Genomic DNA, 13071 nt, shown 5'->3' with positions numbered 1-13071 from the left:
TTATTTCTTGTTCTGTTGGGCCTCTTTGTTGTTCATAAATAAATAACACCAATATATATGAAGTATACGGTGAAGGATAACTATAAAGAAAAATATTTTTTAGAAGGAATCCCGGTTGCTCGTTCCTGATTCCAGTTAGGTAACTCGAGAATCAAAATTTTAGAGATACCGATATTAACATATATTGAACAGAAACACAAAAATATTTAACAAACAGTTAATCAATACTAAAGTAGCCGACGTGATTAAAAGTAAAGTATAGGACCATGGGGCTTCGATTATTAATTTTTTTTAAAAGACATCCGACTGGGATCAAAATTTGTCGTTTAAGTTCACAATCTCAACCCAAATGTGGCAATTAAAGCTTTACAATAAACAAGGATATCTGATGATCAAATTCTTTTCAAATTTGTTGAAAAGAACGTTTCATTTAATAGAAAAGGTATAATAACATTGAAATCAGGAACGGCCATTTTTCTCTCTCCTTTTTTTGCAGCGTAGCGTAATTGTGACAATGGCTCGCTTGAAATTTTCCACGAATTAAATTATATGTGTTGTTTTTGCACGCAGTTTTTTCCCCTTCCTCTTCTGTAAATTCTGAAGCGACATGAAGGTGCTACATGTTATATATGTCTTACAATATTTGGTGTAGGAGGCGGCTGTGAATAAACGGTAGGCTATATATAACCTGAACAACTGATATATTTTGCTTTGTTAAATTTGAGTTGAACAGTTATATTCAATTTATGTTAAAGCATTACTGTCCCATTTGACTGCTGAGTCGCTTATTTGGTTTTCCTACCTGAAGACTACACCTTTTTTTCAACAGCGAAGGAACATTTTCATGAATCCGTTTTATTTCCGTTAAGCACAGTATGATAATTTGTAAACAGTACATAAGTTACAGCAACTTGTTGTGTGTTGTAACTAAGCTAAATTACTTTACGGTTGTGATATTCCACTTCACAGGAATCTGGGATATTTTTCTGTAGTTTATGTATACTTATTCGTCTTCTTCCAAGGAGGTGTAACTAGCCAACAACTACAGATCCATTCTTATATGCAAAGTGTGGTCGTCCATATATTTAGGTACATCTGTCATGAAAGTGTCGCATAATAGGTCTGTGTACTTAACACGTAGTGTTCATATCTTGTTTTGAAAAGTATAAACAGCTTTTTCACGTGCATTGAGGTATCGGCTGCTCAAGGCACGAATGTCGGAATGGTAACATATTTCAGATGATTCTAGTGTTGTCTAAATGAAACTCCAAACAGTCCTTCAAGTATTAATAAGCACGTATCGATATAGTTACTGTCCTGCATAGCAGCTAAATATATAGTCTATATTAAAGGAAAGTAAATGCTAAGTACAATCACAACTCTTAAAACTGACGATTTACTTCAACGTGCTTGATATTCAACTTGTTGAGTTCACGTGTATAATCGCGAACGTGGTTGAACAGGTATATTCTAAATTATATATACACTTCTCGAGTAATTACACGCCACTCCATCATTTTTTTATTGTAATCTTTTTTATCTGACACTGCTGGGAAATGACCAGAGTACTTGCGAAAATTCCTATGACATAATATACATCAAAACAATACTGCAAATAGGATGAAGTAAAGGTGGTACATTGTCACAGTGTACGCAAACTAAAAGACGGAAAGGAAAATATAAATCACTTTTTCCATGAGTTCTTTACTTTCTCAAGATAGTAGTTTTTATATAGTTGGCATTGTAACATATATTTGCAATCATAACAACAACAAAAACTAAACATATGCAAACACATGACCTTTTAATACTTAATATGAAATAGGGCCTATATGAATTCAGCTTTAACGCTGATTTGAATTATCTATGGTTATACGTTTGTCTGACACATATAGCTTCTTCTTTTTTTTTTGGTTCATAAGGTCATAATTTTAAAAATTTGAATTAATGTATTCAACATTCCAGGATGATAAAAACGTCAATTAAATAAAGAGAAGCCTTGCCGTTTTTTTTTTTTTTTTTTTTTTTTTTTTTGTATTGATTGATACACAAAGAGAAAGGTTGATACTATCAGTTAAACAAGTCACCAACTATAAATAGTGGAGACTAAATGAAGGACAGTTGTGTACAACCTGAATTGACGAGCTTTATGCTATTAGTAAATGGAATTACTTTTCCAACATTTTACTTTATTTTGTAAGTTAGCAATTTAATATTTGGCTCGAAAAATGAAAATAAATTATTTGAAAGAAGCTACTTGATGAAGAAAAAATAACTTGTCTGATTATTTTCCAAAGCTGTCTTGTCGTTTTTTGGGGGGCAGGGTGGATAATTATTGATATACCAAAAATGGTTGATACTATAAATCAAATTTAAGAATTAGGGAATGATAGGTGAGAGATTCATTCAGTTTTGAAATTAAATCATGTTTCGAACCTTTCACGTTATGATGTTGTATAGCAATTTAATTTTTTGCTTGAAGCTTGAAAATCAATTAATTTCAAATACACCACTTGTCATAATTGTTGTTTATAATTGTAACATACTGTTGTCTTTGGTATCTCCTCATTGAGTATAAAATTAGTCCGTATTTATGTACTTTCACTACAGCACATGTACTTATATAAACACCGCACGAATATTTTGCAAACACTTGATTATTAAAGAAAAAACAAACAAAAAATCAAAAATGTTAATATTTCAATACAATGTGAAACTATGTAGCCCTGTACACGTTAAGTGTTAAGAGGAATAGGACAGAGAAAGAAAAACATTTTCAAGGAATTAAATTTGTTTTCAATTTTTCTCGATGGGGTTTAAATTGCAATTATTGGAGGAAAATGGTCATGTGCAGTGAAAAAAAATATGATAACTTTCATGTGTGTTGATTATACTTATAACTACTTTTCGAATATGTTGAGTGTACTTTGTTTAGGAATTCAGTATTTTAAAAATAAAAGTAATTCGATCAATATTTATGACAGTTCGTTTTTTTTCTAATCCATTAAATTATTATTCCACTTCTTTGTAAAACTTCATCTGGGAAGATATTTTAAATTCTGCTATAAAAACTGTTATACATTAGTTTAAGTTCTAAACAATGAATTATGCTATCAATTGTGTGACTCTTGACAGAGCTAAACAAAGAAACTTGACAGATTAATAATCCACGGCTTGGGCAATCAGAAAATTTCGTTTGTACTCTATTGTACAAAAAGGAGGCCTGATAGAACGGAGACTAAAATTTTAACATGACGTTTTGTTGATCACTTCAACTTAAGTTGAAGTGAATTGCCGCATCATTAGAATAAGTATTGTTTGACATAAATGGATAATCAGGATTCTTCAAATCAGCATCAAATATCCACACGTGTATTTTCTCATGTGTGTTTCTAGCTTATAATGATTACTCTTTATTCAGTTAGATCGTAAATAATCAATTAGATTATGCGTAAGATAATTACTAAAATCCATTTAAATAGCACAGATATATTTAATTCAGGGTTTTGATTGCACAAAGCGAGAGGTATAACAAAAAATACTCTTGGTAACTTCAACGTTCTTGTTCTATTCCCAATGCTCCTTTTAACGCATTTGTAATGCAATATATATATATATATATATATATATATATATATATATATATATATATATATATATATATATATATATATATATTCATATATATATACATATATATATATATATACATATATATATATATAAACATATATATATGTACATATACACATATATATATATATATATGTATATATATATATATCTGTATATATATATATATATATATAAATACAAATATATATATATATATATAAATATACAAATATATAAACATATATATATAGATAGATAGATATATCTATATATATATATATAGATATATATACATACATACATACATATATACATACATACATACATACATACATACATACATACATACATACATACATACATACATACATACATACATACATACATACATACATACATACATACATACATACATACATACATACATACATACATACATACATACATACATAAATATATATTACTCGTCGAATAAACCTCTCTCATTTACGAATAAAAAAGACGTTATATTTATTAGCTTTAGTGTCATTCAATGAATTCTTGTTTGAAGACACTAGATAGACAAGCAAAAGAAAAGGAGTAACTGGTCGGGAATTATTTTCATCTAAGATTTTGTATTGTACATAGTGTGTATATTACATATGGACCGGGGCAAAGCTATACTGGGTTTCGAACTACAAATGCATTTTGCCTGTTAGTATATTTGCTACACTACCTTCCATGAGTACAATCCCAGAGTATGACTTAATTCTTATTTTTAGATGCTTACTTTAATTTCAGTTACGTGTTGTATATACCATTGAGGATAACAAACAGGGATATTCCATCTTTCTGAGTCGTTTTATTTATATTTTTTTTTTTTTTGTTGTTCGTGATAACTATATAAACAAAAAAGATGACCTAAATACAAAACATATAAAATCATTTCAATACACAATAAAAGTAAGACCCTCTCCCGCATTTTCAGTTTAATTCAAGGTATACCATGTTGGGAAATTGTATCCACAGCGTCTTATATCATCATTTTAAAACAAGCCTTTGCGATATTTGAATATGTTGATTACAGTTACCAGAAACGTGACAACAATCAGGTACAATCCTCTATGACAGCTTAGAATATTCAAAGAATTTGAGAATATTTCCAATATGTCAATTCTCTAAGTTCTTCCTGGTTCGTGATTGCTTATAAGCTAATCAGTAATCGTTCAGTTTCAGTTTCCCCATCTTTAACGTTGACTTTAAGTCAATTTCTAAAACTATCATTATTGCTTTCTCTCTCTCTCTACTGTATATCTTCGATTTTTTATTCTATAAGATTACAGCTATAAAGTAAGAAAAGAAGGACATGGTCGCATGTTGAACTGTCTAGTTAAATGGATGATTTATTACTTTGAAAAGGTGAAGAAAACAAAGTTGTGTTTTTATATTTTTTTATTATTAATTGTTTGAAAGAAAAGTTTCGGACAATTTTGCAGTCTAAGAGGCACAAAAGAATAAAAGAATAGTTTTCTCAGATAGGTGAAGAAAACGCTACTTTCCTTTTTGTCTTTTCCTTATTGTCTTATTGTCTGACTAGATTCATTCCGAAAGATGAAATTATCATAAACCAATAATAACGTAATAAGAATATGACGAGATCTTTTGCCTAACACTCGCGAGTGCCCTATCGACACACCTGCCCCCATGATGTTACCACTAGAACATATGTCTGCCTTGTTATTACGTTGCGCTAGCGTTCTCATGCCTCGGGCGCCATTTTGTTCCTCCCCCTACGATCAAAAAGTATGCGCGCGCAACCTTGTATAAGCCACCAAATGCCAAAAAACGTGGATATTAAGAATGCTTGTCAAAATAGAAGCTCCAACAATGAAAAGAACAATGAAAATAGTTCTTTTCTTTTCTGTTTAATAGTGTTTTTTAAAAACTCATTTTTTACAGATGTATTTTTTATATATAGGCTATCATTTCACATTCCTTTTTCATCCAATTGTTATCAAACCTCAACGGATTTTGCATCATATTCTTTATTAATAGTTTTTATTAACAATCACAGTAACGTATTGATCATATGTACTGTTCAGCGGCACCGTTGTGAGCACAGCGTGGCCGACTGTAAGATTTCGGAAGTTTTCGTAAACGATATTGAGTCGTTGAGATATAAAATAACACAATTTTTACACTTTTTTTCTTGCCTTCGTTTTTCAGTAAGTGGTCTGTTAACTAATCGCATCGATGACGTTTGTAGTACTATGCATTGTTTTTCACGTTAAAGCGGAAGTTGTGAAATATGCAGTCAAACCGTGAAACCCTGTACCAGGCTGAAAGATGTCTTGTAAGCACATGCAGCTAGGATATCAGTATATAAGAACAAAGTCCAGTGTTGAGAACTCTACCTTATGGTCGTTTACTAACCTCTTTTAGTTTCTACCAAGCGTCTACAGTGTACCCAATAACTCTCTTCAATTAAACAGTGATAGCCTGCACAATCCGCCATTTTGAAAAATAAATCCCAAAGTGGAATAGCGATCGAAGCAACAAAAAGACACTAACTAAGTGACTGCAAAATTAGATATGGACTCTGATTGTTAAAGAAGTGGGGTTTTAATGAAGAGATACAGAGATAAAGTTATAAACCTGGTTAAAAATTTTACCAGTTACTCGTTTACCCCGGGTCTGTAATTAAGCCATAACGTGTAGTTGATCATTGATGAAGACTCTGAGCTGTGTAAGTTATGGAGTAACTAAAAAAAAACAGTCGTAGGGTCACAGCACACTCTTAGCTGCTTTTGTATCTTGATTAGATTATGTCATTAATTGAGAGTTTACTAGAAATCATCGACAAATCAACTTAGAATACCAACACTAAACAAAGGACATGACAAAATCGCGTTTTTTTAATGGTCTCTCTGTCAGACAATGGAAGTCATCGTGCTTAACTGCTGTTCAACGCTTCCCGGAAACCAAAATGCGAACGATATATTTCTTTAATAACAAGAACTAGCGTTTCTGTAATTCTTCGTTAATCAACTAATTAAGGAACAACTCGTCTCTATGTCTTTAAAGAGCCAACTGTTTATAAAGGGTTTTTTCTCCTTATTTTCATCTGATTTCGAGATTAATAGAAAGACAAATACAATCTTAATGACGTACAGTATATAGAAATACACATTTTCAATACATTGATACAAATGATATTTTAATTAGGAATAACCTCGATTCCAACTATATAAACAACAAAGGAACTGTTTTTACCAAACAACATTGATTGAACGATAATATATAGAAGTTTGTTCATGAATATTCCGTTCTTCAAACCTAGACAGTATTTCAACGCTTTTCTTCATCCAGCGAGATAATGATCAAAGGAATAATTGTCACGTGATACAGTCGATCCGAGTCATCACGTGACAATCTGAGGAACAGTGAGGTGTTTCTTGTTATTTTCTTTATTGAACTACTGAGTATGAAAAATCCTTCGTAGCAAACGTGAGATTACCTGAAATGGTATTTTATTGCTTTCTAATAGCCAGTGTTTTTTATTTCATTTCTATTTTCTTCGTTTTTAGTTTTCTCCTTTCTTTTTTAGTTTTTAAGTTTTTCTCTCTTTTTTTTCTTATTAGAATGATTACAGAATAACTGTAAATTAGTATTAAAGTATATCAAATGTCTAGACACAGTTCACTGGTAACTATATTTTGTCCCTTGACAAAATAATACGCGAGGGGTCGCGCTGTGTCACTTGTAACCGCTTTTATGACACTGTAGCATAAATGAAGGAAAGTGTAAAAGACAATACAATTTTAAAGCATGTAAAAGTGAAAGCTTATTATGATCTTATTGAACATGAACTTTGTCGTTGTAAATAAGTCATTTATTTAATAGATATAGAATGCCTTGATGAAAATAAAACTTTCGAACAGGTGCTGGCATTCTTATCATTGTTGTTCTTTTCTATTTAGGTACTTCAACCAAATATATAAATGGCTTTGTTCATATTCATTCCTTAAATTTTAAATATTAAACACATGATCAATTTCTAGGGTTCATGCAAGGGTACATGTATTATATATGTAACTAAGCGCTGACGGACACTAAAATCATGCCAAATTGATGATGTTAAATTTCGTTATAGTCAAGTATTCTAACTTCTGCCTCGTGATTCTCCGATCGATACTGTTTAAGAAAAGTCATCACGAAAACCAAGTTACCAAACAACTGATCCACTCTCAACCTCCCTTTGCATCAAAACTGTGACAGAGTGAACACCGTCGCATGTGTATCACGAGAAATGGAACATACACTACCTATGATCTCGTGATTCTCTGATCACTTGTTTGATAGAAAATATTAGATACATATTTAGAAAAGTCACCCATGAAAGAACCATGGGCACGAATAACCAAACAACCGAACGACTGATTCGCTCTCAAACCCAGTCCCAATGCACGAGATTTTAACTGTGTGATCATCGTCACTTGTGTATCACGATTTCCCTAGAAGGGGAACATAATGCTACACATGATGTTAGCTAAAAGGCCGAGAAGTTTGATATAAATCAGAGATCATGCATTATCTTCACGCAGATGGGATTATATCAAAATGAAGGAGCCGAAATATAAGACTTCCATTGGTTGTAAAAACTTAAGATTTCCCTTCACTCTCTTTACCGTGAACTCAAGGTCCGTGGCTAAGTACTGCCTTAAGGTACGAATATAGTACCCCCCCCCCCCCTTGTTCCTCTAGCTGCGGGCTCAGCTCCTCTCGGCCACGAGTGCTGAGACCTCCGCATTATTAGTAGAGCTGAAACGAATCGTTAGAAATTTGGCTGGAGGGTGCCCCTTCACACAACTGCATATCTGGTAGTTTGTTTGTGAAAGGTTCAAGAAACACAGCAAATTACTTAAATATTTTACCTTTCGGGCATGAATTTGACAGTTAAACACATTTAAAAAGCCTTATAACTTATATGCTGATCGACAGCTTCGACCAAATTCTCAACAATTTTTAAGTTTCATACAGTTTGAGATAATAAAAATCTAAAATAGCCTAATGAATTATAGCTATAACGTTTGGATTTTTTTTAGTTTTTCTCTGCATTTGTAATAGTCTTGTCCGGAAGGGAAGGAACATGGTGACCTTATGTACCTCTCTGTGGTATACTAAACAACTATATACGCTGTAGCTTACATAAATGCGGCACGAGATAAACCAGAAATGGCGACAAAAACAAATAGATTTACGAAATATTGTAAATAGACATGGAGACAGTTTGTCTAGCTACTATGATTTCGTGCCAATGTTGGCACTTGAAAACCATATTGCTACAACGTAGGCTATCTTGACACATCTTTGAGTATGAGAGGTAGAGCAAAATTTTGTAAATAGACCCTTGTATAACCTCATCACTCATTTTGAATGTCATTGATAACAAAAGGACTCAAGTTTTAATAATTTGTCAAATATTCGGGCACACACGATATACATACTGTACGGTTCAAATAACTGTGATCATTTATTTTTCTTTCATTTGTCTTTCCATTTCTTGAAGGACTTTTTTTATTACTTTACCACAAATTTGGGATTATGTTGTTGTTTTCTATTTGTTCCTATAAACTTTAATTTATTATTTCGTTGATATATCTACGAACTTACAAGAATCATATATCATTGAAAAGAAAACCTCAAATGATTTTATTATTATTATTATTATTATTTAGTATTTTTACAACTAAACAACACGTTTATTCTTTCACGTATCGATACACACACCAAAAAATTGTGAAAGTTTTGCTACAAATAGTTGTTACATTTGGGGGACATTGGTTCAAATGTCTACAGTCTGTTTCACCTGATGAAATGTCAGAAAAAAATTCTAAACAGGTGAAAGTTTTTGTCAAGACTGAACAATACTTAGAGATACTGAATAATTATAGCATTTAACTGTTCAATCAGTCGTTCTTGTCAAGTTGATATTTTTATTCTACACCCGATACTAAAACCAATTATCGATAAAAGTTCATTTGCTTCATCAGTCAACTTTTACTTCAATATTGAAAAAAAAAATAGGTCGAAAGATATTAACAATAACAACTGTAACGTAAAATTCTTTAATCATTTTAATAAAAAAAAGAGAAAAACTTATAAACTACAAAAGAAAGGAGGAAAATAAAAACGAAGAAAATAGAAATGAGATAACGTAAAATGAAATCGAATTCTCTCATTAGATACTCCTTAGTTGACCTATTTGTCGAATAAATCAGTGTTACTTATTTTGAATAAAACTCACATATTTGGTAAAGTGACAAATGGATATTATCGCACAAACTCAGCTGGTTTAAATAGCATCAGCTCGCCAACCAACATACTGGCTAACCTCACTATTTTATATTCTTGGACAATATCTCTACCAATAGCATGAATCATATATGAATCCAACGAGTTTGGGGTAAATGTTTGCTAAATTACAGGCAAACTGGAATATCTTAATCCGTTGATAACAGAAGCCAGAGATTAGTATACTGATGTTAATACGCGCCATATGAGTCCAACGAAAAGTGTGTTAATTTTTAATATTTCAACTTGAATAGATGTGTCTTTACCCAAGTACGAGTGGAAAATATTCTTACTTTCTTCTGCGAATGCAGAATCAATGACATTGGTCCATCATCATAAGAATATATATATTAAACATTTCTAAATTCTTTGAAAACTATTTTAAGTTTGTTGGATTTGTGTGATTTTTTGTTTCACGATATACATCAACAGGCTAGAAACTATCAAATAAACTAATACCAAATTCAATGCCCTTAATTGGTACTTTGAGGGCGGTACGTAATTCGATCAACGATATGGTGAATAATAATGCCCGATGATGAAAATGTCAGGCTCTGCACTTTTTAACGTATTTCGTTGGTTCGCGTTGAATTATTTTGCTCCATAGTTTCTTCCATTATCATATAGCATAAACCGATATATTATATAGTATCTGAAGATGATCACTTTTGAAAATGACACCAAGCTGAACATAAATCCGGCAAGGGGGAAACTTTTTAACAAATCCTCCCAAATAGGAGGCTTTAAACCAACTTTTTGTACACCAAAAGAATCATTTGTTGAATTATTGATTGCCTGAATATTTGGCTATATAATATCGCTATTTTGCATAATATATGCTACCATGCTTTCTCATTACATAAGAAAAACACCCCGTAATTTACATATCGTTACAACTATGCAGTAATGCAAAGAAATCAACATAAAACAGATTTCCAAGCAAAAATTAGAGAAATTACTTCATTTATGTCCCAAACAATAATGCTTTTTTGTACTATATCTGTTGTTATTATGTTACTGATATTTTCAAACTCATCAAATCAACTTTGATTTCTTCATTTCTTATCTCAATCAAATCGTTTTGAGGTTATTTCTGTGAAATGCATTGAGTAGTTTAATAAGTCAGTAGTGTTCGTGTATTATTAAAATAATTAAAAATTGAAAGCTAGAACTATACTTTGCATATTTACACGGTATCATTATTTGATATCACCATAATTATTATTTATCATATTGAAAACGTTTTTCATTTAGACCAAACACAAGTGGGACAAAGCTTCCATTTTACAACAGCATATTTAATGATGCTCCACATACTTCATCTCCTACTATTATCTTCTTCTTTTCATTGGCGTGATATAGTTGATATTTAAAGCACCATTTATTTTTTATTTATTTATTTCTCTCTCTCTCTCATTCTGAATAGGAATAATTAATGGAGTTGAGCAGTGTTTATATTATGTTGAATAAACATTTTCAACCCTTCGATTGAAACAGTGGTGCTTTTTCGTCTATAACAAATAATTGTAATGAAATGAGAATCTGTACTGAACTACCGTACAGTAATGTCGTCGTTTCCAAAGTGAAGAAAAATAGCTCGTGTTTACTTGAATAACCGTAACGATATGAGTACTTGGTTGGTATATATTAAAACATCGTCTGTAATGAGGTTTACTTCCTCCTCAACCTCACCCACTACTACTTGTATCGTTCAAAATAAAGAAAATATTGTCTATATGGCATAAACATCGCACATGGGAACACATAATACAAAATGTTACAAACCTTTGGACTCAAATATAAATTTAAAAATCATATTTATTATTGTATTATATTTCATTTGTTTAATTGAGGAATATCCATACATATTTTTTTTTATCCGAAAGTATAATAACTGTCTATTAATGAGATAAGCCTTCTGTTTCTTAATTGAATGAAATTGAAAGGTAAAATAGAGTGAACTTTTAACCAGCCTTCTGATATAAAACTGAGATAGGAAAAGTTCAGTCGACCCTGCGAAATTCTTTTGTTGTTTTTTTTTTACCCTTGAACCGTTTTTTCTTTCTAAATTGCAAGATAATGGATAGATCCTGAAACACATATTTGCCAATTGAAAAATAGAACCATGAATGGTATTTTAAGTGACCTACGTGGAAAGGCACCACACAATACGTAGGAGATATAAATCTGTATTGGTTCAATTTATTTCGGAAAAGTAGTTTTTCATGAATTAAAATTTATCATCATATGTTCAATAGCTCCAAATACGTACAACCTTGATCTAAAGTTGAATTACAGTGTGAGCTCCTTGGATCTACGACAAAGGCGAAATGTCGATAACAAACAAACTTCTGAGGTTCTCTTTTGTTTTTCACAAAGCCACCCAATTCTAGAACATACTAAAACCGACATAGAAATTTCATGAAAAGTAGACTAAGGCGTTGTTTACTCTTTGCGACTATTTAGTGTTGCAAACAGTATCTGGATGTTTTCCCATTTTTTGTTATTGTTAGATTGCTTCAGTTTAAAAACAACATAATTTTGATTTAAGGTGCTTTTGTCACAAGTATACCTACACTTTTGAACCTTACCTTCAGTTTATTTACTTTTTTTCTCAGAAATATTGGTATCTTACATATGATAAAAGCAACAATCAACATGTATATTTTCTTCCTATTTGATTACAATATATTACGTTAAGAAATTACAGAAAAATGTCAACATTGGAGTTTCCTCCTTATACTTCTAATTTTATGAAACAATAAGAAAATACTGTTGTTTTATCAGGGGTTTTTTATAAAGTAGTGTTAGGCAGTTTTAGCAATACCATTCCATTGTTATTTGTATAACAATAGACATTATCAACGCAAGTATGCAGATGGTCTGTGTTATTATCTTTGTCAAGCATTTTGTACTCATGTTAGCTGTTCAAATCCACTCAAAATTTCTATCATTTATTGCGCACATGATAAGTGCATTTCAATCATTGAACTGTAACAAAAGTTTCAGTTAATTTTTTACTTTTAAAGCAATAACTTTTAATAATTACATTAGCAATAGCAAATTAGCAAATTTTATATTTAAATCATTTTTAACCCCAAAGAAACAATATGCATTCTTCAG

The 13071-nt window shown here is 31.3% G+C and overlaps 1 protein-coding gene and 1 long non-coding RNA gene across 2 annotated transcripts in view; one reads left to right on the top strand and one right to left on the bottom strand.

Annotated features, from left to right (window-relative positions):
* Positions 1–13071, top strand: part of LOC139980655 (uncharacterized) — a 137270-nt gene that overhangs the window by 25214 nt on the left and 98985 nt on the right. The window lies entirely within an intron of this gene.
* The window catches only part of LOC139980647 (uncharacterized), a 44973-nt gene that overhangs the window by 29989 nt on the left and 1913 nt on the right, over positions 1–13071 (bottom strand). The gene's annotated exons all lie outside the window — the stretch shown is intronic.

Source organism: Apostichopus japonicus, chromosome 15 (genome assembly GCF_037975245.1).
Source record: "Apostichopus japonicus isolate 1M-3 chromosome 15, ASM3797524v1, whole genome shotgun sequence".
Classification (NCBI taxonomy): Eukaryota; Metazoa; Echinodermata; class Holothuroidea; order Aspidochirotida; family Stichopodidae; genus Apostichopus; species Apostichopus japonicus.
Note: the sequence above shows the minus strand (reverse complement) of the source record. Positions and strands in the feature narration are given on the sequence as shown.